The sequence below is a fragment of the Lepus europaeus genome, chromosome 6 (assembly GCF_033115175.1).
Source record: "Lepus europaeus isolate LE1 chromosome 6, mLepTim1.pri, whole genome shotgun sequence".
Lineage (NCBI taxonomy): Eukaryota > Metazoa > Chordata > Mammalia > Lagomorpha > Leporidae > Lepus > Lepus europaeus.
Window position 1 is genome coordinate 63212404 of NC_084832.1, and position 27029 is coordinate 63239432.

The following is a 27029-nucleotide window of genomic DNA, read 5'->3' on the forward strand; positions in this document are numbered from 1 at the left end:
CTGGACAGATCCCACATGATACGAAAGTACACAGTGACTCCTGTTGTTGATTTAACAATTTGACACTCTTGTTCATGGCATCAGTAATCTCCCTAGGCTTTAGTCATGAGTTGCCAAGGCTACGGAAGCCTTTAGGGTTCACCGACTTCAATCTTATTCCGATAGGGTCATAGTCAAAGTGGAAGTTCTCTCCTCCCTTCAGAGAAAGGTACCTCCTTCTTTGATGGCCCTGTTCTTTCCACTGGGATCTCACTCGCAGAGATCTTTCATTTAGGTCGTCTTCTTCTTCTTCTTCTTCTTTTTTTTTTTTTTTTTTTTTGACAGAGTGTCTTGGCTTTCCATGCCTAAAATACTCTCATGGGCTCTTGAGCCAGATCTGAATGCCTTAAGGGCAGACTCTGAGGCCAGAGTGCTATTTAGGACATCTGCTATTCTATGGGTCTGCTGTGTCTCCCGCTTCCCATGTTGGATCGTTCTCTCCCTTTTTGATTCTATCAGTTAGTATTAGCAGACACTAGTTTTGCTTGTGTGATCCCTTTGACTCTTAGACCTATCAGAGTGATCAACTGTGAACTGAAGATGATCACCTGGACTAGTGAAATGGCATTGGTACATGCCACCTTGATGGGATTGTATTGGAATCCCCTGGCACATTTCTAACTCCACCATTTGGGGCAAGTCTGATTCACATATACAATTCGTATGTGTCAGTAAAAAAAATTTAGGACAGAGGCCAGAGCTATGGCACAGTGGGTTAAAGTCCTGGCCTGAAGCACTGGCATCCCATATGGGTGCCGGTTCTAGTCCTGGCTGCTCCTTTTCCAATCCATCTCTCTGCTATGGCCTGGTATAGCAGTAGAAGATGGTACAAGTCCTTGGGCTCCTGCACCCATATGGGAGACCTGGAAGAAGCTCCTGGCTCCTGGCTTCGGATCGGCACAACTACGGCCGTTGCAGCCAACTGGGGAGTGAACCAGTAAATAGAAGACCTTCTCTCTGTCTCTACCTCTCTCTGAAACTCTGTCTTTCAAATAGATAAAATAAATCTAAAAAAATAAATAAATTAGGACAAGTACTGGCCTAGTTGTTAAAACACCCAATAGAATGCCTGTATCTTGGAGTACCTGGGTTCAATCTCCTGCTCTAGTTTCTGACTCCAGCTTCCTGCTAATGCAGACCCGGGGAGTCTGTGGTGATGGCTTGAGTGGTTGAGTCCTTGACACCCACATGGGAGACCTGGATTGGTTCCAATTTCCTGGCTCCAGTCCTGGCCTGATTCCAGTCACTGCAGGCATTTGAGGAGTAAGCCTTCAGATGGGAGAGCTCTCTCTCTGTCCCTCTCAAATAAATAAATTTTAAAAATAAAAAAATCTTCCACTGTAGAATTTCTTTCTTTCTTTCTTTCTTTTTTTTTTTTTTTTTTTTTTTTTTGATAGGCAGAGTGGACAGTGAAAGAGAGACACAGAGAGAAAGGTCTTCCTTTGCCATTGGTTCACCCTCCAATGGCCAGTGCAGCCAGCGCGCTGCGGCCGGTGTACCGTGCTGATCCGATGGCAGGAGCCAGATGCTTCTCCTGGTCTCCCATGTGGGTGCAGGGCCCAAGGACTTGGGCCATCCTCCACTGCACTCCCGGGCCATAGCAGAAAGCTGGCCTGGAAGAGGGGCAACCGGGACAGAATCCGGCGCCCTGACCAGGACTAGAACCCAGAGTGCTGGCGCCGCAGGTGGAGGATTAGCCTATTGAGCTGCGGCGCCGGCCTAGAATTTCTAGAATCATGAAAATAGTATAAATGTAGGTTCCCAATTCAAGTGACTATGAGCTGGTAACCAGGAATTATTAGGGAAGATTTTAACTTTATCCAGCACTGAATCCTTCTTGTAAGATGGCTTCTGATCAGACTTCCTTTTACTTTCATGGAGTCCAAGGGTATTTGTTTCCAGACTCCATCTTGTCCACGTATATAGCTCTTGTGCCAACAGAAATCCGGGGTGTCCCCAAAGTATACAGTTATATCAGCACCTGTTTACCTACAGGATACACTTGTTGTATTTCTAGTCCCAAAGAGTTTTCATGATTTTCTTACATCTTAATATATTCATTTTAAAGAATTTTTTATACTGAATCTAGTATTTTACATGTTTGGTGGAAGGAGGGATTCAAGATCTCGTCTATCATATAGCTGCAAACAGAAATTATTTATTATTTCCGCAATTGCTCTCTAAAACTTACATCAGGATATTATATTTATTCTGGTGTGTTCAGTGTAGTCTATAAATCTGTTAAGAGGATTTGTAATCTGATCATGAGCTATCTTATTATCTTACCTTGGAAGTGGTATATCATCTGCTAATTTGTTTCAACTTTTTCAACCTTCACCAGTCACTGATCAACACAGCTTCTGACAAAAAGAAACACTTCAGAATTAATTTTCAAAATCCTTATAGAAAATATAACATATTTTCTTAATGCTATTAGGTATATAGAGTTACAAATTAAATTTCCATCATAATGAAATAAAGATAAAACTGAAAAGGAAAATACAGGGAAGGCATTTGGCACAGAGATTAACACATTACTTGAGCTAGCCACAGAGATCCCTGCTAATGCACACCCTGGGAGGCAGTAGTGATGGCTCAGATACCTGGGTTCTTGCCACCCACACATGGAAGACTTGGATAGAGCTCTATAGGCTTTGGCCTGGCCCAGTCGTGGCTATTACAGATGTCTGGGGAGGGAGCCAACAGAAGGAAAACCTTTGTGTCTATGTCTGTCTGTCTTTCTCTGCCTTTCATATAAATGAAAACACAGAAAAAAAAAAACAGGAAAATGGCCGGTGCTGTGGTTCACTAAGCTAATCCTCTGCCTGCAGCGCCGGCACCCCAGGTTCTAGTCCCAGTTGGGGTGCCGATTCTGTCCCGTTTGCTCCTCTTCCAGTCCAGCTCTCTGCTGTGGCCCGGGAGTGCAGTGGAGGATGGCCCAAGTCCTTGGGCCCCTGAATCCGCATGGGAGACCAGGAGGAAGTACCTGGCTCCTAGCTCCAGATCGGCACAGTGCACCAGCGGTAGCAGCCATTTGCGGGGTGAACCAGCGGAAGGAAGACCTTTCTCTCTGTCTCTCTCTCTCTCACTGTCTAACTCTGTCTGTAAAAAAACAAAACAAAACAAAACAAAACAAAAAACAACCAGGAAAATTCCCCTATTCCAATTACTTCAAGTGGTTTCCTTCTAAAAAGTAGTATTTAGAGGTTAGTGTTGTGGCACAGTAGGTTAAGCTGCTACCTGCTACACCAGTATCCAGGGAACTTTCTACCCAGGCCCCAGCTAATGCACCTGGGAAAGCAGCAGAAGATGGTTCAAGGGCTTGGGCCCCAGTGCTCACATGGGAAACCCAGATAAAGTTCCTATTTCCTGGCCAAGGCTTGGCCCAGCTGCAGCTGTTGCGGCCATTTGGAGAGTGAAGTAGCAGATGGAGGATCTCTCTCTCTCTCTCTCTAACTCTGTCTTCTAAATAAATAAATAGGCTATGCAAAGCCCCTCCTAACTTAAGGATGCTCTCTTCCTATTAGTTGCTTGGTAAAATTTTAGCTCTTTCATCATTTTATTGTTTTACAGCACCAAATGTGAAAGAGCAGCCTTAACATATCACAAAGGGAAGAGGTGAAGGGTTTCCTGCTGTTAACAGCCTCCTGAAAACCCATGCCTGTGAGTTTGTTTGTTTTTTTTTAATTTCTGCTTCACCATACTTTTGGTTTCTACTTTTTACTAACTTCAGTCATCAATGACAGCTTTTGTAAAATTTACCTCTAACATCAATATTGAATTTAGGGATGTATGTTTATATTTTTTCACCAGAAATACGGGAAAACTTACACTTCTCTCCTTTTGTATGTTGCTCTTGCATGAAGAACGTATACACCACTGATATTGACGCTCCATCTTCATTTTCTCAGCAGCAACTACAGGTATGAGTAGCAGACTTAGTTTCTGATGGTCTTTCTGCTCAATATTTGATGTACATCTGCAATAATGAAGCAGAAAAAGCATAAGCTTCGGAGTTCTATAGACTGAGTTTTAATCTCAATCTCCTACTTAGTAGCTGGCTAAACTGAAGCAAATTATTGAACCTCTCTAACACATCAGGAAAATAATATCACAATTCTCACCTTGTAACATCAAGATCAAAATAATACAGCACACATTCAGTGTCAGCACAATCCATGTCATATAACACACACTCCATCCCATTAGTTCTTTCTGTATTACTCTGAACTTCATTTTCACTGTATTTAATCTGTCAAAGAATTTTTTAAAAGATTTATTTATTTACTTGAAAGGCAGAATTATAGAGAAGGGGAGAGAGAGAGAGAGACAGAGTTCCATCTGTTGGTTCACTCCCCAAATGATCGCAATGCCAGAGCTGAACTGATACAAAGCCAGGAGCTAGGAGAGTCTTCTGAGCCTCCCACGTGGATGCAGAAGCCCAAGGACTTGGACCATCTTCTGATGCTTTCCCATGCCATAGCAGAGAGCTGGATGGGAAATGGAGTAGTTGAGATTCAAACGGGTGCCCATATGGGATGCCGGCACTGCAGGCAGCAGCTTTACCTGCTATGCCACAGCATGGGCCTCCTTCAATGTGTCTTGAGAACAGATTTCTAAAAGTTGAATGTGTCAAAGGACAGATGTAAATTTCTATTTTTGCTGGATTTTGTCAAATTCTCTGCTTTGCAATTTGTGCCTGTTTTCCCCATAGTCTATTTGTATATTGTACAACTTTTGGATTTTGGTGACAAGTACTTAAGCAGATTTAGAATTTTTATTATAGCTTCAATTTATATTTGTGTAACTGAAGTTAGTACATCTCTCTTTTTTAAAAAGATTTATTTATTTACCTAGGAGGCAAATATATGTGTATACATATGTATCCATATGGGGGGAGGGAAGGAGAGAGAGAGAGAGAGAGAGAGAGAGAGAGAGACCAACCTTCCATCTATTGGTTAACTCCCCAAATGGCTGTCAGTGGCCGGGCAGGGCCAGGCCAAAGCCAGGAACCAGAAGTTTCCTCCAGGCCTCCCATGTGGGTAGCAGGGGCCCAAAGACTTGGGCCATCCTCTGCTGCTTTCCCAGGCACACCAGCAGGGAGCTGTATCAGAACTGGAGCACCCGGGACTCGAACCGGTGCCCAATCCCTTATTACATCTCTCATCTGAATTTCTCTTTCTGTGAACTCTCTTTTCATATTGTTGGCTCATTTTTTACTAGGTTGATGGCCTTGTTTGCTTGGATTTTTAGGAAGTTTTGTTTTCATTAAGGAGATTAGCTCTTTGAAGTGTTAAGTCTAAATATTTTTTCTTGGTTTTTCATTTGTATTTTTTTTTTTTTTTTTTGACAGGCGGAGTGGACAGTGAGAGAGAGAGACAGAGAGAAAGGTCTTCCTTTTTCCATTGGTTCACCCCCTAATGGCTGCTGTGGCCTGCGCGCGGCGGCCGGCACACCGTGCTGATCAAAGCCATGAGCCAGGTGCTTCCTCCTGGTCTCCCATGCGGGTGCAGGGCCCAAGGACTTGGGCCATCCTCCACTGCACTCCCGGGCCACAGCAGAGAGCTGGACTGGAAGAAGAGCAACCGGGACAGAATCCGGCGCCCTGACTGGGACTAGAACCCGGTGTGCCGGCACCACAGGCGGAGGATTAGCCTATTGAGCTACAGTGCCGGCCTTCATTTGTATTTTTACTTTGCTTACTGCATTTTTGAATATATACCTTTATATACACACACACAAATATGTGTGTGTATATATTATATACAGTATGATTTCTTTTCTTTTCTGGTAGTGAGTCATAAATCTGGGAGTGAACCAGCATCACTGGCTTACATCTTCACAGACTTTAAATTTGCCATCCCGTGGCTGTTTTGCTCTGAATGTCACCTTTGAGAAGTCTGTGCTAACCTAACCTCTTCTTTCTGCCTGGAAGCACAGAGGAATTTTTCTTCATTATCTTCAAAGCCCAACAACTTTTTTAGGACATGACTTGGAACTGACTACTCTGGATCAATTTTCCCAGCACACAAAAAGTTTTTTCAAAATGTGGATTTGAGTCTTCTCTTATTTTTAGAGAGCTTTCATTAACTCAACTTTAAATATTAGCTCTATGTTTTCTTAGAAACTCTAATGTTATGTATTTTCTATATTAATCATTTTATATTTCCTTTCACCGTATCCATTTAATTTTCAGTCTCTTGGTTGTCTTCATACCTTTTCTGTGAACCTTATATTCAGTCAAATCTCTTAGAATAGTTTTAAAAGATGGTTTTTCTTTTTTATTTCCTCATTCTTTTCTTTCATTTCTTCCAGAGTTCAGTAAATTTACTTATTACATATTTCTCCTTTGGACCATTTGTTTTGGGGTTGAAGAGAATTTGGAATTGATACATTTTCCCTCTGCAAATGCTTATTTAAGAATATTGAAGTCAAGCACAGGTTTGTGCTATAGTTTTCTTTACCTCTGCAATTGAATATTTGGCAGAGATTTTTCATCAGCTGAAATGTTTTGACTCTCACTTTGTTTTTCACTTTAAGTAACTTTCTATGGATGTTGCCTGCCATCTTCTGTTCATTTTGGAGAGTTTAATTTTTCCTAGACCACATGACAGATGTGCAAAGATAGGAGTAAGGGATTTAGTTCAATTTCTGGATTTCTTAGTTCAATAGTACCCAATTTTAAGTAGGGTTTGTTTCCCCCTACCCCCCACCCCCATCAATGATTTTTTTTTTTAGGTGGTGGAGCAGGTGATGTGTCTACTATCTTATTTTAATGTGATCCTTAATTTATACCATCTCTCTCTCTCTCTCTTTTTTTTTTTTTTTCATCATAAGCTTTCATTGAAGAAGGCTCAGTGCCCCTTCCTAGGTTCCAGAAACTTTCCAGAATCTGCTTCTTTGGTCTTTCAAGTCCCTTTAGTCCAACAGGGCTCACATTTCTTCTCAGTATTCTGCTAGTCACAGTGTGGATCTGTCTGAGAATTATTGTCTGAGTTCTGCTGCCCCCTAGGTCCTGCTCTTTACTCTTTAAACATAGTCCCATTTCACTCGCCAATTCTGTTTGGGCTCCACGGCTAGCTCTGCTGAACTTAAATGCAGACCTACCTACAGAGCCATAATTTCACAGTATGCTGCTAAGGCAAAGGTGATGGTTTCATTTGCTCTTCTTATGGATCTGCATGGCTTTTCTGAAAGAAGTATAGGGGCATTTGGATTTACAGAGTTGCCAGTTCCTTCTAAAACCTGAAGTCAGCCTTTATTTATTACAAAATAATTTCTAGATTTACTGCATGAAGACATAATTTCACTGTTCCCATTTTTCAAAGTTTTCTTTGTGATCGAACATATAAGTGACTTTTTCGAATGATACAGGTATACTTGAAAACACATATTCTTTTTTTTTTTTTTTTTTTTTTTTTTTTTTTTGACAGGCAGAGTGGACAGTGAGAGAGAGAGAGAGACAGAGAGAAAGGTCTTCCTTTGCCGTTGGTTCACCCTCTAATGGCCGCCGCAGTAGCGCGCTGCGGCCTGCGCACCGCGCTGTTCCGATGGCAGGAGCCAGGTGCTTCTCCTGGTCTCCCATGGGGTGCAGAGCCCAAACACTTGGGCTATCCTCCACTGCACTCCCTGGCCACAGCAGAGAGCTGGCCTGGAAGAGGGGCAACCGGGACAGGATCGGTGCCCCGACCGGGACTAGAACCCGGTGTGCCGGCACCGCAAGGCGGAGGATTAGCCTGTTGAGCCACGGCGCCGGCCTGAAAACACATATTCTCTATTGGTGGATTTAGATTTTGACATAAATCTGTAGGATTCTATAACTAATTTTTTTTCTGGTCCATTTACTCTGAACTATTTTGAAAGGGTGTGTTAAAATTCCCTAAGAGCAGCCTACTGCTATTGCTCCTTATATCTCTTGCAATTTTTGACTTTATTAAAGTTTTTGACATGTTCTTTGGTTAGCAATTTGTAAAATATTTTTTGTGAATTGTAGTCTCAATTTATTATTTATATTCCCTTAAAAGAACATGATCATATTTTCAATACATGACCTCTGTACCAACAAAAAATAAAACACAGTAATGTACAACATAAAAACACTGGTTTTCATTTGCAATGCATGACAAAATATTAAATTACTTAAATCAGATGAACTCTTAAAAACCACAACAAAGTATAGCCTTTAGGTTATAAATACTTTGTTTTAAAGATTTTATTTATTTATTTGAGAGGTAGAGTTACAGACAGTGAGAGAGAGATAGAGGGAAAGGTTTTCCTTCCATTGGTTCACCCCCCAAATAGCCGTAATGGCCAGAACTGCGCTGATCCGAAGCAAGGAGCCAGGTGCTTCCTCCTGGTCTCTCATGCGGGCGCAGGGACCCAAGCACTTGGGCCATCCTCCATTGCTATCCCAGGCCACAACAGAGAGCTGAACTGGAAGAGGAGCAACTGGGACTAGAACTGGAGCCCATAGGAATGCCGGTGCCACAGGCGGAGGATTAACCTAGTGCACCATGGTGCCTGCCACTATAAATACTTTTCATCTCAATGCTATGTGGCCTAAATTATGCCTTGTCTGATATCAAGATGAAGAATGATGCTTTTTAAAAAATATATGCGCTGATCTGGTATATCTTTGTAATTCCCTTTATTGTTACTGATAATGACTGCTTTAAATTATTAATTCTTCATTATTCTTATTTTTTTCAGTTGTGCCTTGTGTATATGCAGATGGAAACCCTTTTTTTTTAAGTTGAGCATATTTACATTGATGTACCTGTACAGAGAAAACAGACTGTTTATGCATTCATATACTTCTGAAGCAAAATGTGTGGCTGTTCTCACATTAAGCAATTCTACAACTCCATGGGCATCAACTGTGTATTCTCTAACTCATTTATGATACTTATTAACTTGAGTTGGAACAGACCTCACAAGTGAAGGGTTCAGCCGCACAAGACTGTCCCCTGCTTTAGATACCAGTTATAAGTTAGAGAATGTAACTTGTACTTCTCACTAACTGGGTTCAAAGTGGAGATTTGACAGCTCACAAACTTAGGGATGTATTTTACTTACCACTACCAGTTTTATATATATAAAGGGTACAACTCATGAACAGTCAATAGGAGAAATGCAGAGAGCAAGGGGGATGGGTAGATAGAACATCCACTTCCGCTTTCCCTATAGGCACATTACCCTCCCAGTTCTTTGATGTGTAAATCAACTGGGAAGCTCTCTGAACCCCACTGTTGAGTGATTCTTAAAAATGTATTTATTGAGGGGCCAGCGCTGTGGCATAGTGGGTAAAGTGGCCACCTGCAGTGCCAGCATCCCATATGGGCGCCGGTTCAAGTCCTGGCTGTTCTACTTCCAATCCAGCTCTCTGCTGTGGCCTGGGAAAGCAGTAGAAGATGGCCCAAGTGCTTGGACCCCTGCACCCATGTGGAAAGACCTGGAGGAAGCTCCTGGCTGCAGATTGGCACAGCTCTAGCTGTTGCGGCCATTGGAGAGTGAACCAGCAGATGGAAGACCTCTCTCTGCCTCTCTCTCTGCCTTTCCCTCTCTCTGTGTGTAACTAAATACAGTAAATAAATAAATCTTTTAAAAAAGAATGATTGGGCAAAGTTTATCAAAATAAAACACATTAATCTTTTTTTTTTTTTTTTGACAGGCAGAGTGGACAGTGAGAGAGAGAGAGAGAGACAGAGAGAAAGGTCTTCCTTTTTCCATTGGTTCACCCCTCAATGGCCACTGCGGCAGGCGCACTGCAACTGGCACAACATGCTGATCCGAAGCCAGGAGCCAGGTGCCTCACCTGGTCTCCCATGTGGGTGCAGGGCCCAAGGACTTGGGCCATCCTCCACTGCACTCCCAGGACACAGCAGAGAACTGGCCTGGAAGAGGAGCAACCGGGACAGAATCCAGCGCCATGACCGGGACTAGAACCCAGTGTGCCGGCGCCGCAGGCGGAGGATTAGCCTATTGAGCCGTGGCGCCAGCCCAAAACACATTAATCTTAAAAACATTATTTATTGAGTGATATGCAGGGAACAGATTTCATGGATTTGATATACTGTTTTAATAATATAACGATACTTCTCACCCTCTCTCCTCCATTTTTTGTTTTTCTCTTAATTTTTGTGATGACATACTTTCAAATTATTTTAAAATCACAAGCTTAATCCTTCACTGAATAAAGAATTCAATAAGTAGTAAGGAGAAAGGCCACTGTTGCTCATGAGTATATACAAAGCTATAAACAATAGTCAAATCTCCAGATGTCAGTTACACTCATATACCTTACATGTTTTTTGTATTCTATATATTAGGTACCACAAGTCACAGAAAAAATATATTTGTCTTTTGGGACTGGTTTATTTCACCAAGCATAATGGTCTCCAACTGTATCCTTTTGTTTTTTATAGATTTATTTATTTATTTGAAAGTCAGAGTTACACAGAAAGAGGAGAAGCAGAGAGAGAGAGAGGGTCTTCCATCTGATGGTTCACTCCCCAATCGGCTGCAATGGCCGGAGCTTCACCAATCCGAAGCCAAGAGCCAGGAGCTTCTTCCGGGTTTCCCAGGTGGGGGCAGGGGCCCAAGGATTTGGGCCATCTTCTACTGCTTTCCCAGGCCATAGCAGAGAGCTGGATTGGAACTGGAGCAGCCAGGACTAGAACCGGTGCCCATATGGGATGCCGATGCTTCAGGCCAGGGCGTTAACCCGCTGCGCCACAGCACCCCCTCCCTTTTAAAGATCTATCCATTTGGTTTTATGGCTAAGTAGTATTTCATTGTGTATATATACCACATTTTCTTTCTTTATTTATTTATTTTTTCTTTTTTTAAAATTTTTATTTAATGAATATAAATTTCCAGTGTACAGCGTATGGATTACAATGGCTTCCCCCTCCCATAACTTCCCTCCCACCCGCAACCCTCCCCTCTCCCACTCCCTCTCCCCTTCCATTCGCATCAAGATTCATTTTCAATTCTCTTTATATACAGAAGATCAATTTAGTATAAAGATTTCAACAGTTTGCACCCACATAGAAACACAAAGTGAAACATACTGTTTGAGTACTAGTTATAGCATTAAATCACAATGTACAGCACATTAAGGACAGAGATCCCACATGAGGAGCAAGTGCACAGTGGCTCCTGTTGTTGACCCAACAAATTGACACTCTAGTTTATGGCACCAGTAACCATCCTAGGCTGTCGTCATGAGTTGCCAAGGCTATGGAAGCCTTCCAAGTTTACCGACTCTGATCATATTTAGACAAGGTCATAAAAGACAGAGTGAGGATAGTAACCAATGATCCTAAGAGTGGCATTTACCAGGTTTGAACAATTATACAGCATTAAGTGGGGAAGAGGACCATCAGTACACACAGGTTGGGAGTAGAGCCATTGGTGGTAGAGTAGAGGTTATAATTACAAAGGAATGAGGCCCAAGTGCACTAGACAGGGCCTAGAACAAAGGACAGAGTCATTATTAGAGAAGCTAAGAAAGGTGCTGTCTAAGCTACAAGTAATTTTTCTGATTGAGAGGCAAATAGAACCTGATAGAAGGGGCTTGATAATAATCTGGTGGGCTTTAGGCCTTGTAAATTCAGAGGCCCAGGCCTATCTATCTCTTCACATGGGGTATATCCTAAGGGAGGTGTGAACCTCCTAGGGGAAGGCACTCTGTTGACTTTCATTATTTGGCTGGCCTGGGAGGAAAGCTGGCCAGGTAAAGGCAGGGGGCATCTCTAACAAGAAATTTACAGTTCTGCCTGCAATGTTGCTGACCCTACTTGACCATCCCCTCAGCTGCAGTGGTCACTTTGGAAGTTGGGCTGAGTGAAGGGCTTTTCAGCTTAGAGCCAATAAGATCTGTGGCTCTGACCTGGGCATCCTTCGACTCCAGGGCAGGTCCATTTCCAGTGATCCAACTTTTGGCAGAGCTGCCAGGGCTCTTCACAAACTGACTTCTGCTGAAGCCCAGGCTTACCACATTGAAAGCCACTGCAGTGGACTGGCCTGTTGGGTCTCTTTGAGGCAGATCACTGTACAGATCAGCCATTAATAGGCCTGCCACCCATTGCTTCTGATGCCAAGCTTTCTTTTCCTCCTGGTTTGTGTTCAAGCAGACCAGAGGATGCAAGTCAAGGGAGTGCTCGTGTCCCATCTCTAATCTTCGGTGGCCTGAACTACAAGTCTATAGTCACAGGCATGTTCTGTAGTAGTTTTTATAAGGTAGACAATGCCCATGAGGAAAATTATATTCTCACTTTAAAACTTTCTTTCCCTTTGGTCTGAAAGGGAGGTTTTTTCTACTTATTGTATACTTCGCTGATGGCGAAGTGAATCTAGCTATGAGATTATTATTTAAGTTCTTGTTTTGGCTATGCTATTACAGAAAAATGTTAGCCATCTCTTTTATAAGGTCTAAAGATTAAATTGTGCATCCTACAGATTCCTTCATAATAGAATTAGTTTCCTACCTTGAAGAGAATAGAGAAATGAAAGAACAAGTTGGGCTTAGAATAGAGAAATGAGGGAGCAAGTCCTAGATTGCTTGCTGACAATAGCAATATCACATGAATACTTAGCAAACCGTTTCAACCATTAGATAACAACTTAAGAAAACATTTACCAGAAGGTCCAATGCCTTCTATAAATTTTAAGAATCATGTATTTGGAAACACCTCTTAAATATCTAACATGGTGTAGTTTGTTTAGCCAGTAAACTTAAACACAAACATATAAAATGGGGGTGGCAGCAAGATGGCGGAATAGGCAGGGAGCACACTATTAGTCCAGGGGGAGAGAAAATTTAATATAAGTGGAGATACTGCAGGGTCAAGGAAGAGTAGGGGATGAAACAGCAGAGGAAACTCTTCCGGAACTAGTGATTCACAGTGGACCTGCGTGGAGAGCATGGGAGCCCAAGTTCGGGACACCAGCGGCAGACTCAACACACCAGCGCTGGAACGCGAGGTGAGCCGAACCGCAATAGCCCGAGATACCAGCGGGCAAGCAGAAAGAGGAGGCTAGAGGGAATGAGGCTTGAAACTCCGTGGGGAAAAGTTCACCAGGCTAACTAGAAGAGAGATAGGAAAAAAATAAAAAAAGTGACCGATACAGACACAAGTTTCTCTCTCTCCGCTCACCTCTCAAAGGCGAGCAAGACAGAGCAGGCGCCATTTTGGACATACGTCATAAGCAGGGCGACCTCAGGTCTGCACCAGCCCTGAGCCTAGCAGAAAAACCTGACTCTGGGGGGAGGAGTGAAATAACAGGAGATTAGCATCTAACTTGGCAACCCAGTGGGAGACTGCAGGAGAATTGGAGCCCACACTGAGGGCAGCAGAGATTCCCTGTGTGGTCCTTGGGAAAGAGCTTCCGATCTCTGGCTCCTGTGGGTATATCATTTGCCTGCTAACTACCTCCAATTACGTCCAGCTGTGCGGAATTACTTCCCTTTTAAATCAAAAAAAGAAAGAGAGATTTACCACACCTAACCTGGGAGTGTCATCCTTGACACACCTTCAACCCTGAGGAACCAAACACAGCTCTCAGTCCACACTCATCTCAAGCCTCTAAGGCTCCACTGAAAGCAGACAGTCCACTTAATATAGAGCCATAGTGTAACAAGAAAAAACACCACAGTGAAGAAACCAAATATCTCCAACATGCCAAACAACAAACGCAAAAACCAAGCTAACAAGAACAAGGAAGACACAATGACGCCCCCAAATGAAAAAGACACCCCAATTCAAGATTATGAAGATGATGAGATCGAAGAAATGCAAGAAGCGGATCTCAAAAAATTGATAAGAACATTAAGAAGTTCTCAAAAACAAATTCTTGAACTACAGAAATCCTTAATGGACAAGATAGAAAATCTCTCTCGTGAAAGTGAAATATTAAGGAGGAATCAAAATGAAATGAAACAACTAGTGGAACAAGAAACTCTGATAGTGACGAGAAATCATAATGAAATGAAGAATTCAATAGATCAAATGACAAACACATTAGAGAGCCTTAAAAACAGAATGGGCGAAGCAGAAGAGAGAATATCAGACTTAGAAGACAGAGAACAGGAAAGAAAACAGGCAAACCAAAGAAAAGAAGAAGAAATTAGAAATCTAAAAAATATTGTCGGGAATCTACAGGATACTATTAAAAAACCCAACATTCGGGTTCTAGGAGTTCCTGAAGGCATGGAGAGGGAGAAAGGATTAGAAGGCATTTTCAGTGAGATACTAGCAGAAAATTTCCCAGGTTTGGAGAAGGACAGAGGCATCTTAGTACAGGAAGCTTATAGAACCCCTAATAAACATGACCAAAAGAGATCCTCACCACGACATGTTGTAATCAAACTCACCACAGTGAAACATAAAGAAAAGATCCTAAAATGTGCAAGAGAGAAACGTCAGATTACTCTTAGAGGATCTCCAATTAGACTCACAGCAGACTTCTCATCAGAAACCCTACAAGCTATTTATTTATTTTTGACAGGCAGAGTGGACAGTGAGAGAGAGAGACAGAGAGAAAGGTCTTCCTTTGCCGTTGGTTCACCCTCCAATGGCCGCCGTGGCCGGCGCGCTGCGGCCGGCGCACCGCGCTGATCCGATGGCAGGAGCCAGGGGTTTATCCTGGTCTCCCATGGGGTGCAGGGCCCAAGCACTTGGGCCATCCTCCACTGCACTCCCTGGCCACAGCAGAGAGCTGGCCTGGAAGAGGGGCAACCGGGACAGAATCCGGTGCCCCGACCGGGACTAGAACCTGGTGTGCCAGCGCCGCAAGGAGGAGGATTAGCCTAGTGAGCCGCGGCGCCAGCCCATATACCACATTTTCTTTATGCAGTCATCAGTTGATGGACATTTGGGTTGATTCCATATCTTAGCTGTTGTGAATTGAACTGCTATAAACATACGGGTACATACCTCTTACATATGCTGATTTCATTTCTTTTAGGTAAATTCTCAAGAATTGGATGGCTGGGTCATATGGTAGATCAATTTTTAGATTTCTGAGGAAATTTTCATATTGCCTTTCATAAGGGTTATTTTAGTTTACATTCCCAATATCACTGTATTTTTCTCCACATCATCACCAGCATTTTTGATTTTTGGATGACAGCCATTCTGAGGTGAGGTAAAACCTCACTGTGCAGGGACCGGCACTGTGGCATGCCAGGTAAAGCCACTGCCTACAGTGCCAGCATCCCATAAAGGTGTTGGTTCAAGTCCCAGCTACTGCCACTTCCAATCTAGCTCTCTGCTATGGCCTGGGAAAGCAGTAGAGGATGGCACAAGTCCTTGGGCCCCTGCACCCGCATGGGAGACCTGGAATAAGTTTCTGGCTCCTGGCTTCGGATCAGTATAGATCTGGCAGATGCGGCCATCTGAGGAGTGCACCAGCAGATAGAAGACCTCTCTCTCTGTCTCTGTCTCTCTGTAACTCTGCCTTTCGAATAAATAAATCTTTTTAAAAAACTCATGGTGATTTTTATTTACATTTCCTTGATATCTAGTGATACTGAACATCTTGTCATGTGTCTATTAGCCATTTGTAATTCATCTTTTGAAAATGCCTGTTCACATCCTTAAACCATTTCTGAACTGGATTGTTCATTTTGTTGTTGAGTTTCTTGACCTCCTTATATATTCTGGATATTAATCCTTTATAGATATACAGTTAGCAAATGTTTTCTGCTATTCTGCCAGTTTCCTTTTCATTTTATTGAGTGTTTGTTACTTCTTACATTCATGTAATTCCATTTGACTCTTTTTGTTTTTTATTGCCTATGCTTCTGACGTCTTATCCAAGAAGTCTTTGCCTATGCCAATATCTTGTAGTGTTTCCCCTAGCAATTTTATGGACTCGGGACCTAGGTTTAGATCAATTTTTATGTAGGGTATAAGGTAGGGGTCTCGTTTCATACTTGTGCATGTCAAGTTCCATTCTACCAATACCATTTGTTGAAGAGACTGTACTTTCTCCAGGGAGTGATTTTAGCTCATTTGTCAAAGATTAGTTGGCTGTAGATGTGTGGTTTAATTTCCAGGATTTCTAATCTGTTCCATTGGCCTATGTGTCTATTTTTGTGCCAGTACCAGCCATTTTGATTATAACTGCCCTGTAATATGTCTTGAAATCTGCTATAGTGGTACCCCTGGCTTTATTTTTATGGTTTAAGATTATTTTAGCTTTTCTGGATCTCTTGTGTTTCTATTTGAATTTTAAGGTTCTTGGTTTCTAGATCTGAGAAGAATGTTCTTAGTATTTTGACTGAAATTACAATGAATCTGTTACTTTGGGTAGCACTAACATTTTGATTATGTTAATCCTACCGATCCAGAAACATGGAAGATTTTTTCCATTTGTGTGTGTGTATGTGTGTGTGTATGTGTTTCTTCTACTTCTTTCCTTAACATTTTGTAATTTTCATTAATAGAGATATTTCATACCCTTGGTTAAATTTATCCCAAAGTATTTAAATTTTTGGTAGCTATTGTGAATTGAACTGATTTTTAGAACATACATGGCATTGTTTGTCTACACAAAGGCTACTGATTTTTGTGTGCTGATTTTATATCCTAGAACTTTACCAACTATCTTATGAGTTCTAATAGTCTCAGTGGAGTATTTTAGTTCCCCTATGTACAGGATCATGTGATCTGGAAACAGGGATAGTTTGACTTCCTCCTTTCCAATTTGTATCCTTTTGATTTCTCTTTCTCTTTCTTGCCTAAAGGCTCTGGCTGTAACTTCCAGAACTATACTGAATAGCAATGGTGACAGTGGTCTGGTTCCTTATCTTAGTGGAAATGCTTCCATCTTTTCCCCATTCAGTATGACACTGCCTGTGCATTTGTCATATATTGTCTTGACTGTCTTAGTTCTTTCTATATCCCATTTGCTTAAGGTTTTTATCATGAAAGCATGTTGTATTCTATCAAATGCTTTCTCTGCATCTATTCAGATAATCATATGGTTTTGATTCTCCAATTTGTTAATGAAATGTTCATGCTTGTTGATTTTTATATGTGGAACAATCCCTGCAACCCAGGGGTAAATCCCACATTTTTTATAGTGTTTTCATAATGTAATGTTTTACAGCTTAGTTTTATGTCCTTAGAATAACTTAGTATATAGTTATATTCCCTTTCCTCAACATTTATACTTTTCTGAACTAAAAAGAAGTTCCTTTATTAAGTTTTTGACAGAAATAAACTCTGTAGAAGGTTAATATAAGATTTATTCAGGGAAGAATGAGTGACGTAAGCCTATAAGACAAACCCCAACAAATTTAAATGAATATTGGGCAGTATTCCCAAGTTGTCAAGTTCTAGTCAGAATTTATGCATTTTATGACTGCAAATTTTCATTTATCATTACTGAGTGAACATGCATTGGCTTGGTCCGAAAAACTAGGTTTTAGGTCAAGTAGAGGTAAATTATCACAGGTTGGAGATTACTGTTTATAGAAACATGATTTCTCTCTCTGTCTCTTGATCTCTCTCCCTCTCTCTCTCATGCTCTTTTCCTTCTTTGCCCCTTCCCTCCCGTCTGTTGGGTTTCCCCACCAATAAACCCTTTCAGACAGAAAGAGAGAAAGAGAGAGAGAGAGAGAGAGAGAAAGAAAGAGAGAGAAAGAAAGACAGAAAGAAAGAAAGATGATTGTTTACAAATATCTTCAGACAGGGTATGCTGAAGGCTACTGATTAATTTTAAGAAAGAATTTCTTGGATTAAACAAGGAATATATATATATATATATATATATATATATATAGAACAAATATATATATATGTATATATATATATAGAACAAAGGATTGCTCAAGGTTCTTCCAGATGACTGAGACAGACAGTACCTGCTTATCACCCAAGTCAAACTGACCTGCTGGATAAGATTAATAGCTCTGTGCAGACATTCCACAGATCGATCTTAGTAAATATTTCTCTTGAGTGCTTTGCATGATTTTCCACAGCAGTTTGTTCTCCTACTGTATGAATTATAAATTATTTTTTAAAAATAAAAAAATTGAAAAAATTCATTTTTCTAGTTGACTTCTATATTGGGTGATCACAAATATAACTGCTATAAATATCTACAGAAAGGCTAATACAGTTTTCATTTCATTAGATAAGTATACAGTAGCCATTGGGTACATTCAAATTAAAACCACAATGAGGTATTACTCCAGACATCATATGATGGCTAAGATTTAAAAGAATAATAATAAAAAAAAAGACCTGATAATACCAACTGCTGGCAAAGATGAGAAGCTATTGGAGGTCTCAAATTTTACTGATAAATTTCAATTTAGGAGTGGGATTTCTAGGGCATATAAGAGCATTTTAAATTTTATTATAATAAACTATCTTCCAAAATGGCTGTACTATTTGCATTCCTACCAACAAGCTTGAGATTTCTCCTTGCTTTGCATATTTTTCTTTTTTTTTTCTTTTTTGGCCATTCTGAGAGGTTGTGTAGAAGTACCTCATTGGGGTTTTAATTTTCATTTCCCCAGTTATCATTCTACACATTTAACAGAAAATGGTGGCCATTTTCCTGTCATTAAATGCCCGTGTCACTAAGTACACTCCTTTTAAAAGGGTGAAAAAGTAGTCTATCGTGATACATGTGCTATAATTCCTATCACCACTGGATATTATTTCCAATTTTTCACAACTACAAAACTACACTGTGAACACAGTCTTTGACTCCATCTCCATTTCCTTATGAGATTCCTAGGAAATGGGAAAAGAACATATTTTGTCTAGATGGATTCTGACAAATTATTTTCTAGAAAAGTTGTACAAACTGATATTCCCATAAACATGATTAAGGATCTTTATCTCACTACTCAATGATATATTATTACCTTGGAAAAGTTTAAAAATTTTTACTGTCTTAATATTTCTTTAATAACAAGTTAATTTTTTTCATGTAAGTCATCTTGCTTTTGTGATCATGACTTTACATCCTTTGTTCATTTTCTATATGCTAATGCTTTCATTTGTCGATTTGTATGAGGTAACCACATTCCTCAAAGGCAGAGATCAAACTTTATATGTGAAGCAGGTAGGCCTACCTTTGACCTCCTCACTCAATTATTTATTTGAAACACACTTCAAATGAGCAAACATTTGCCAGTTGTTAATGCACAAAAATATTTCATGGGGCAGGTATTTAGCCTGACAGTTACGATATCATTTAAGATGCCCATGTTCCGTATCAGAAGTTTGGTACCCAACTCTGGTTCCTGTCAGTGCAGACCTTGGGAAATAACAGGTAATGGCTTAAGTGATTGGGTTCCTGTCACCCATGTGAGAGACTTGGATTAAGTTCCCAGCTCCAGTTTTGGCAAGGCCAATCCCCAGGCAATTTCAGGCATCTGAGGAATGAGCCAGTGGATGGGAGCTCTCTTGATCTCTCTCAAATAAATAAATGATTAAGGGGCTGGCGCTGTGGCATAGCGGTAAAGCTGCTCCCCGCAGTACTGACAACCCATACGGGCACCAGTTCAAGTCCCAGTTGTTCCACTTCCAATCTAGTTCTCTACTGGCAAAACAGTAGAAGATGGCCCAAGTTCTTGGGCCCCTGCACCTGCATGGGAGACCCAGAAGAAGCTCCTGGCTCCTGGCTTCGGACTGGCTCAGCTCCAGCCGTTGTGGCCATTTGGGAAGTGAACCACTGGATAGAAGACCTCTCTCTCTCTCTCTCTCTCTCTCTCTCTCTCTCTCTGCCTCTCCTTCTCTCTCTGCGTAACTCTGGCTTTCAAATACATAAGTAAATAAGTGAATAATAAGTAATACCTCAGTAGACTCAGGAATGTATCTTGCCTTCCACAATGGGCTTATTTTGTTTTTCAGAAGAGACTACTTGTGATAGAATGGAATCTATCTATACTTCAAAGAGGAAGTGATTGAGTTAGATGTCAATTACTTTCCAAAACAATGTAATTTTTGTCAGTGGAAACCACTTTTACAGAGAGAAGTGCAAAATACAACGTAGATGGTAGGTCTACAAGTAACAATATAGGCCATAAGCACAGTATGTAAGTGGCACAAGCAACCCTGCCTTACTCCCTCCCCAGCATAAGTGTCAAGATCTGATGGAACCACCAAAAGTTCTTGAAATCAGGTAATGAAGTTGTTACTTAAAAGGCAGGAGTGAGAAAGGGAAGGCAGGGTGGGAAGTATCATTATGTTCTTAAAACTATATGAAATACATGATATTTGTTCCCTTTATATAAATTTTTAAAAATTTGTGACAGTATAACAGTAATTTAAAAAAATTAAGATAGTAGGTGGACATTTGACTCAGTTACTAAAATGCCACTTGGGGTGCCCACATCCCATGCCCGAATGCCTGAATTCAAGTCTTGAGTCTGTCTCCAATTGCAGATTCCTGCTAATGTGCATTCTAGGGTGCAGGCAGTAACAGCTCTAGTAGTTGGGTCCCTGCTGTTCAAGTGGGAAACCTGCTGGCTTTTCTGGCTCCTGGCTTTGGCCTCACCCAACCCAGGCTGTTGCAGGCATCTGGGGAATGAATAAGCAGATGAGAGTGCTCTGTCTTTGCCTTTCAAATAAATTCAGTGAATACATTTTTAAAATCAAACTAAGAAGTCCATTCTACTCCTACTTCTACTTGCAAATATTGTGTAGCCTGCCATAATAGCTTTAACCCTTCAGCAGCAGGATGTGAAGCAGGCATCTTGGTCCACAAGATGGAGGTGCATGATTAGGGTGGCAGAGCAACAGGACAGGGGCATCAGCCACAACCAGTTGTGTGTAGCACAGCCACCAGATCCACTCACTCTTTTACACAAGAAAAAGTAAACTTTACTTTTTATTTATTTATTTATTTTTTTGACAGGCAGAGTGGACAGTGAGAGAGAGACAGAGAGAAAGGTCTTCCTTTTGCCGTTGGTTCACCCTCCAATGGCCGCCGCGGTAGGCGCGCTGCGGCCAGCGCACCGCGCTGATCCGATGGCAGGAGCCAGGTGCTTCTCCTGGTCTCCCATGGGGTGCAGGGCCCAACCTGACTTGGGCCATCCTCCACTGCACTCCCTGGCCACAGCAGAGAGCTGGCCTGGAAGAGGGGCAACCGGGACAGGATCGGTGCCCCGACCGGGACTAGAACCCGGTGTGCCGGCGCCGCAAGGCGGAGGATTAGCCTAGTGAGCCGCGGCGCCGGCCAGTAAACTTTACTTTTAAAGACTATAATTATTTCTTAGCTTCTCCATCAAAGTTGCCAAATCTATATCTTAACTAACATAAATTCCACGCTGAAGGGAATGGACTTTGTCAATAATTTAATGGCACATAAAATGTTGTTTTTAAGGAAAAGAAAAAGAGTAGCTAAATTAGGGCAGTGGCATTGAGTAGGAAGGTGAAGAGGAAAGCTGTTCTGGCGACTGAAGCTATAGATTTTCACTTGGGCAAAAGAGAGAGGTAAGAATCTGAAGTTTTAAATCTGAGCCACAGAGAAGATGGCTACATCATTAATTAAGACAACAAATATACAAGAGGGAAGAACTGTCTACAAAAGGAGTAGATCAGGTCTCAAAAAGGCCAACTAAAAGTATGCGAAGTACTCAAGAGAGCAGAATTTGACATATATGTAGAAGCTTTTTGTATAAAAAAACGATAGTTTAAGCAGCAGAACAAATAAGATTATAAAGGGAGAAGTCACAGGAGGTTTACCTAGAAAAGATCCCACAATCCTTAAAAAAAAAGTCAAATTACATATATACATATATATGTGTACACACACGAGCACACATACACACACATAAAACTTCCTTCTGAATGTTCTCATGTACCACATTGGCAGTGATGAATGAAAATCCCCATTATTCAGGCATTTAATCAGTTTTGCTGATTATTAGCTAAACAACATAAACTGTGGTGGTCATTTTGATCTTGATACTGTTGTAAATCTTTTTATTTTCAGTTACACTGTTTAATTTAACCTCATAATTGGTCAAATTGGTTAAAGACCAGAAAGGTGATGGTGAAATGCACTAGATTAATAAGGAAAATAGAAATATTTCTGCAAATTCATCTCAAAATATTTCTGCAAGTTAACACATAATGTGATCAAAAAGCACAGCAAGATGTTTCTGGTACTTCAAAAATAATTTTAAAAAGAAAATTATTATATGTAATTTGACTTTTCAGTTACTTAAGAGAAAACATCCATCACTTTTATTTTTTTAAAGATTTATTTTAGGCCGGCACCATGGCTTAACAGGCTAATCCTCCGCCTTGCGGCGCCAGCACACAGGGTTCTAGTCCCGGTTGGGGCGCCGGATTCTGTCCCGGTTGCCCCTCTTCCAGGCCAGCTCTCTGCTGTGGCCCACGAGTGCAGTGGAGGATGGCCCAAGTGCTTGGGCCCTGCACCCGCATGGGAGACCAGGAGAAGTACCTGGCTCCTGGCTTCGGATCAGCGAGATGCGCCAGCCACAGCGGCCATTGGAGGGTGAACCAACAGCAAAAAGGAAGACCTTTCTCTCTCTCTCTCTCACTATCCACTCTGCCTGTCCAAAAAAAAAAAAAAAAAAAAAAAAAAAGATTTATTTTATTTATTTGAAAGAGTTACAGAGAGAGGTAGAGCCAGAGAGAGAGAAAGAGGTCTTCCACCCACTGGTTCACTCCCCTAGAGGGCCTTAACAGCCAAAGCTGAGCTGATCCCGAAGCCAGGAGCCAGGAGTTTCCTCTGGGCCTCCAATGTGTGTGCAGGGACCTATGCACTTGGGCCATCTTCTACTGCCTTCTCAGGCCATAGCAGGTAGCTGTATCAGAAGTGGAGCAGCCAGGACTTGAACTGGCGCCCATATGGGATGCTGGCACCGCAGGCCAGGACTTTAATCTGCTGCGCCATATCACTGGCCCCCATCCATCAGTTTTTAAATGTAGTTTTTTTAAAAGAGGTATTTACAATCACCATAAAGTCTTCATTCATAAAATCATCTAGATTATATGTTTTATAGTACAAAATGCAAGAATTTCAAACAGGTTCTGTGTAGTTTTTATGCTGAATTATATAAATAGGTTTCAATTTACATATTTTTACAAACCACTGTAGTCCTTAAAGTGTTATCACATCTTTTTTCTTTTGCCATTCAATAATGTGGAAAAAAAGCTAAATTTGTATATAGTATCAGACTGCACTGGAAAATAATCTTTTATCTTTTTCTTACTTTATTTGAAATGCAGAGAGACAGAAAAGATCTTCCACCTTTTGGCTTACCCTCCATACTCCCACAACAGTCCACAGCTGGGCCAGGCCAAAGTCAGGAGCCAAGAACTCAATCTGGGTTTTCCACATGAGTGGCAGCCCAACTACTTGAGCCATCACTGGCTGCCTCCCTGGTGCACATCAGCAAGAAGCTGTAAGTGGAAGTCAAGCTTGGAACCCAAACCAAGTGATATGGATGTAGGTGTTTCAGCCACTATGCATAATGCCTGGCCTAGAAAATAATCTGTAACACTGCAATCTGAGTGAAAAAAAATCACTAACACACCAACCTAAACAGAAGTCACTGTGCATTTGCTCCCCATGAAGGACCTCTGTCCTTAATGAGTTGTACTATGAGAATTAACTGCAAAACTTGTTCTCAAATGGTACTTTATATGTTGTGTGTGTTGTTTTTGGGTGCAAACTGCTGAAATCTTTACTTAGTATACAGTTGTATACAAAGCTAATTAAAAATGAATCTTGGGGCCGGTACTAGGGTGCAGCGGGTTAATGCCCTGGCTTGAAGCGCTAGCATCCCATATGGGCGCTGGTTCGAGACCTGGCTGCTCCACTTCGGATCCAGCTCTCTGCTATGGCCTGGGAAAGCAGTAGAAGATGGCTCAAGTCCTTGGGCCCCTGTACCTGTGTGGGAGACCGGGAAGAAGTTCCTGGCTCCTGGCTTCAGACAGGCACAGCTCTGGCCGTCGCGACCAACTAGGGAGTGAACCAGCGGATGGAAGACATCTCTCTCTCTCTCTCTCTCTGCCTCTCCTTTTCTCTGTGTGTAAATCTGACTTTCAAGTAAATAAATAAATCTTAAAAAAAAAAAAAAAGGAAATCTATGGGACTGTATTCCTCAAAGAGAAATCTGAATTTTTTAATAATTATCAATTTAAAACTAAAGAATATATTTGTGCAATTTAGTAAAGCTGCAGTGTTTTGACTTTAAGTCATATTGAAAGAGAAACCCGAAAAGCAGTAAAGATTTTTCAGCAGAAGAGACCTAAAGCCTTTAGGTTATGTTTGGTGTTCATTTATTGAGATTTTATGTGCGTGGGGCTGCCACCTGTGGTGCCGGCATCCCATATGGGTGCCAGTTCCAGTCTCAGCTGCTCCACTTCTCATCCAGCTCCCTGCTAATGGCCTGGGAAAGCAGTGGAAAATGGCCCAAGTACTTGGGCACCTGCACCCTCGTGGGAGACCTGGAAGAAGCTCCTGGCTCCTGGCATCAGATCAGCCTAGCTCTAGCAGTTGAGGCCATCTGGGGAGTGAACCAGTGTATGGAAGATTTCTCTGTCTCTCTCTTTGCCTCTCCTTCTCTGTAACTCTTTCAAGTAAATAAATAAATCTTTAATAAATAAATAAGAGACTTTATGTACTTTAAGGAACACAATGGCAACGACAGCATTATGGCTTGAGGGGTTGCCTAAGTTTCCTCTATAATACTGTCTTCCTAAGGCCAATGTTGTGATGGAGTTGCTAATCCTCCACCTGCAGCACTGGTATCCTATATCCTGGTTCAAGTTCCAACTGCTCCTCTTCCGATCCAGCTCTCTGCTTATGGCCTGGGAAATCAGTGGAAGATGGTTCAAGTGTTTGGGCCTCTCCACACACATGGGAAACCAGGATGAAGCTCCTGGCTCCTGGCTTCGGATCGGCTCAGCTCTGGCTATTGCAGCCATTCTGGGGAGTGAACCAACGGATGGAAGACCTTTCTCCTTGTCTCTCCCTCTCTATCTATAATTCTACCTTTCAAATAAATAATAAATTAATAAATAAGGTCTTCGTAAACAGACTTCTTGCCAAAAAAAAAGGATTATGACCCTAACCTTAATATTATTTGTATGTAAACACTGGAAGCAACAAATTAGTTCAAATACAAAGTCAAGTTTTTCAGAAAGTGGGTTAAAAATTATTTTTCGGTTAGGCTAAAAAACAGACCATATCTATATCTTCCATTATTGTGTTGTTTCATTTATTCACCAGTAACCACATTGTCTAATACATGCTCAGCACTTCTTCTATAGGGGAACGAGATACAAATGTGAGGACAAACTTCCCCTTACGTGCCTGCAATACATTCAAAAGCAACACCTACTGAGGCAGACATCATGCTATAGCGGGTTCAGCCTCCTTCTGGGACACCAGCATCCCATGGAAGAATGCCTATCCAAGTCCCAGCTACTCTCAGTCTCTTTATTTATTTATTTAATGAATGAATTTTTACATAGATACAACTTTAGGAATACAATGGTTCTTTCCCCCATGCCCCCAACCCCACTCCCATCCCACCACGCATTCCCTCTCCTATCTCCTTCTTCATTATGGATCATTTTTAGTATGTCTTTATATACAGAGGACCAACTCTATGTTAATCACAGATTTCAACAATTTGCCCCCATGCCCACACACAACATATAGAGTACAGTTTGGGGAGAGAATTTGCAGTCGAGTCTCATATTGCAATTCAATATGCAACACAGAGTTAATTATATGTATTTTAAAGCAACTGGAAAAAGACCCCAGTTAAAAACAAGGGAGGGAATAAGAGACGGAGGAGGTAGCTAAGAACTAATCATGGGGCTCCAAACCCATAAGAATCGGTGGTATAAACACCACCATCACTGTTAGAATGATCATATTAAATGTTAAAGGGCCCCCACCCTGCTCCCTTAAAAAAATGTTAAAGGCAACAGATAGACTGGTCTAAATTTAAAAGGGACGACATAAATAACATCAAGTACCTGGTAAAAATAATAGAATTAAAAAAGAAGGGAAGGGCCAACATGGGAATCAGTCCACACAGCAGACTCCCAGAATGACTTTAGCAGTACATAACCCTCTGACCTCAGAATCAACCCATAAGGCTTCCTGGTCGGGCTGAAAGGCCTGCAAGAGCATCTCAGGCATGGAGAGACAAGACTCTGCAGAAAAAAAAATCCTACTTGGAGGATCTCTGTGAGACCTCAGAGGAAAGGAAGGGTTATCAAAGAAGGAGACACTCTTCTCTGAAGGGAGAAGAGAACATCCTCTTTGCTTATGGCCATGTCCAAATACCGACAGAGTCTATGGTCACAAAAGGCCTCCATAGCCCTGGCAGCCCACAAGAGCCACTCTCCTTCTGAATCAGTATTCCTGCTAATGCATTCTGGGAAGCAGCAGGTGATGGCTCAAGTGCTTGGGCTCCTGCCACCCATGTGGGAGACCTGGATTGAGTTCCAGGATCCTGGCTGCAGCCTAAACCCAACCCTGGTTGTCACAGGCATTCCAGGAGTGAATCAGCAGATGAAGTGCACTCAGTCTTCCCTGACCAGGTAAATGAATATTTTAAAAAGAGAGGGGGGGGGGGGTATCCACTGAAACCTGCCTGAAGTGTCTGGGCAAAGCTATTAATCCTATTCATCAAGTTGATTTGACTTGGGTGATGTACACATAAGGTCTGTTTCATATCAGCCATCTGAAACAACTTTGTATAAATCCTTTGTTCTGTATCTACACATTCCTTATCTAGTCCCAGAAATGTCTTTCTTACAATTAATCAGCAGCCTTCTATTTAGCATACTGTATCGAAGATGTTTGTAAACAATGTTATAAAAACAGTAAGCCCCAGTGATGGAACAAAGACATAAGCCTCAGCCATTCTTGCTCATTGCCCAAAAGACAGACAAACATTGGAAGTATTCCTTGCCCTTGAATCTCATTTGGGTCTCACACTCTATAACCTTAATACTGGACCC

The 27029-nt window shown here is 41.6% G+C and overlaps 1 protein-coding gene across 2 annotated transcripts in view; it reads right to left on the bottom strand.

Moving 5' to 3' along the window:
- The window catches only part of CAB39L (calcium binding protein 39 like), a 122856-nt gene that overhangs the window by 92984 nt on the left and 2843 nt on the right, over positions 1-27029 (bottom strand). Inside the window, exons 2-3 of one of the 2 annotated variants that reach the window (XM_062194224.1) lie at positions 3871-4018; positions 2326-2396 (exon numbers count right to left, since the gene is read on the bottom strand). The gene's annotated coding sequence lies outside the window, so the exon portion shown is untranslated. Of the gene's footprint in view, positions 1-2325; positions 2400-3870; positions 4019-27029 lie in introns of both variants that reach the window. The other variant, XM_062194223.1, reaches the window with a different exon arrangement.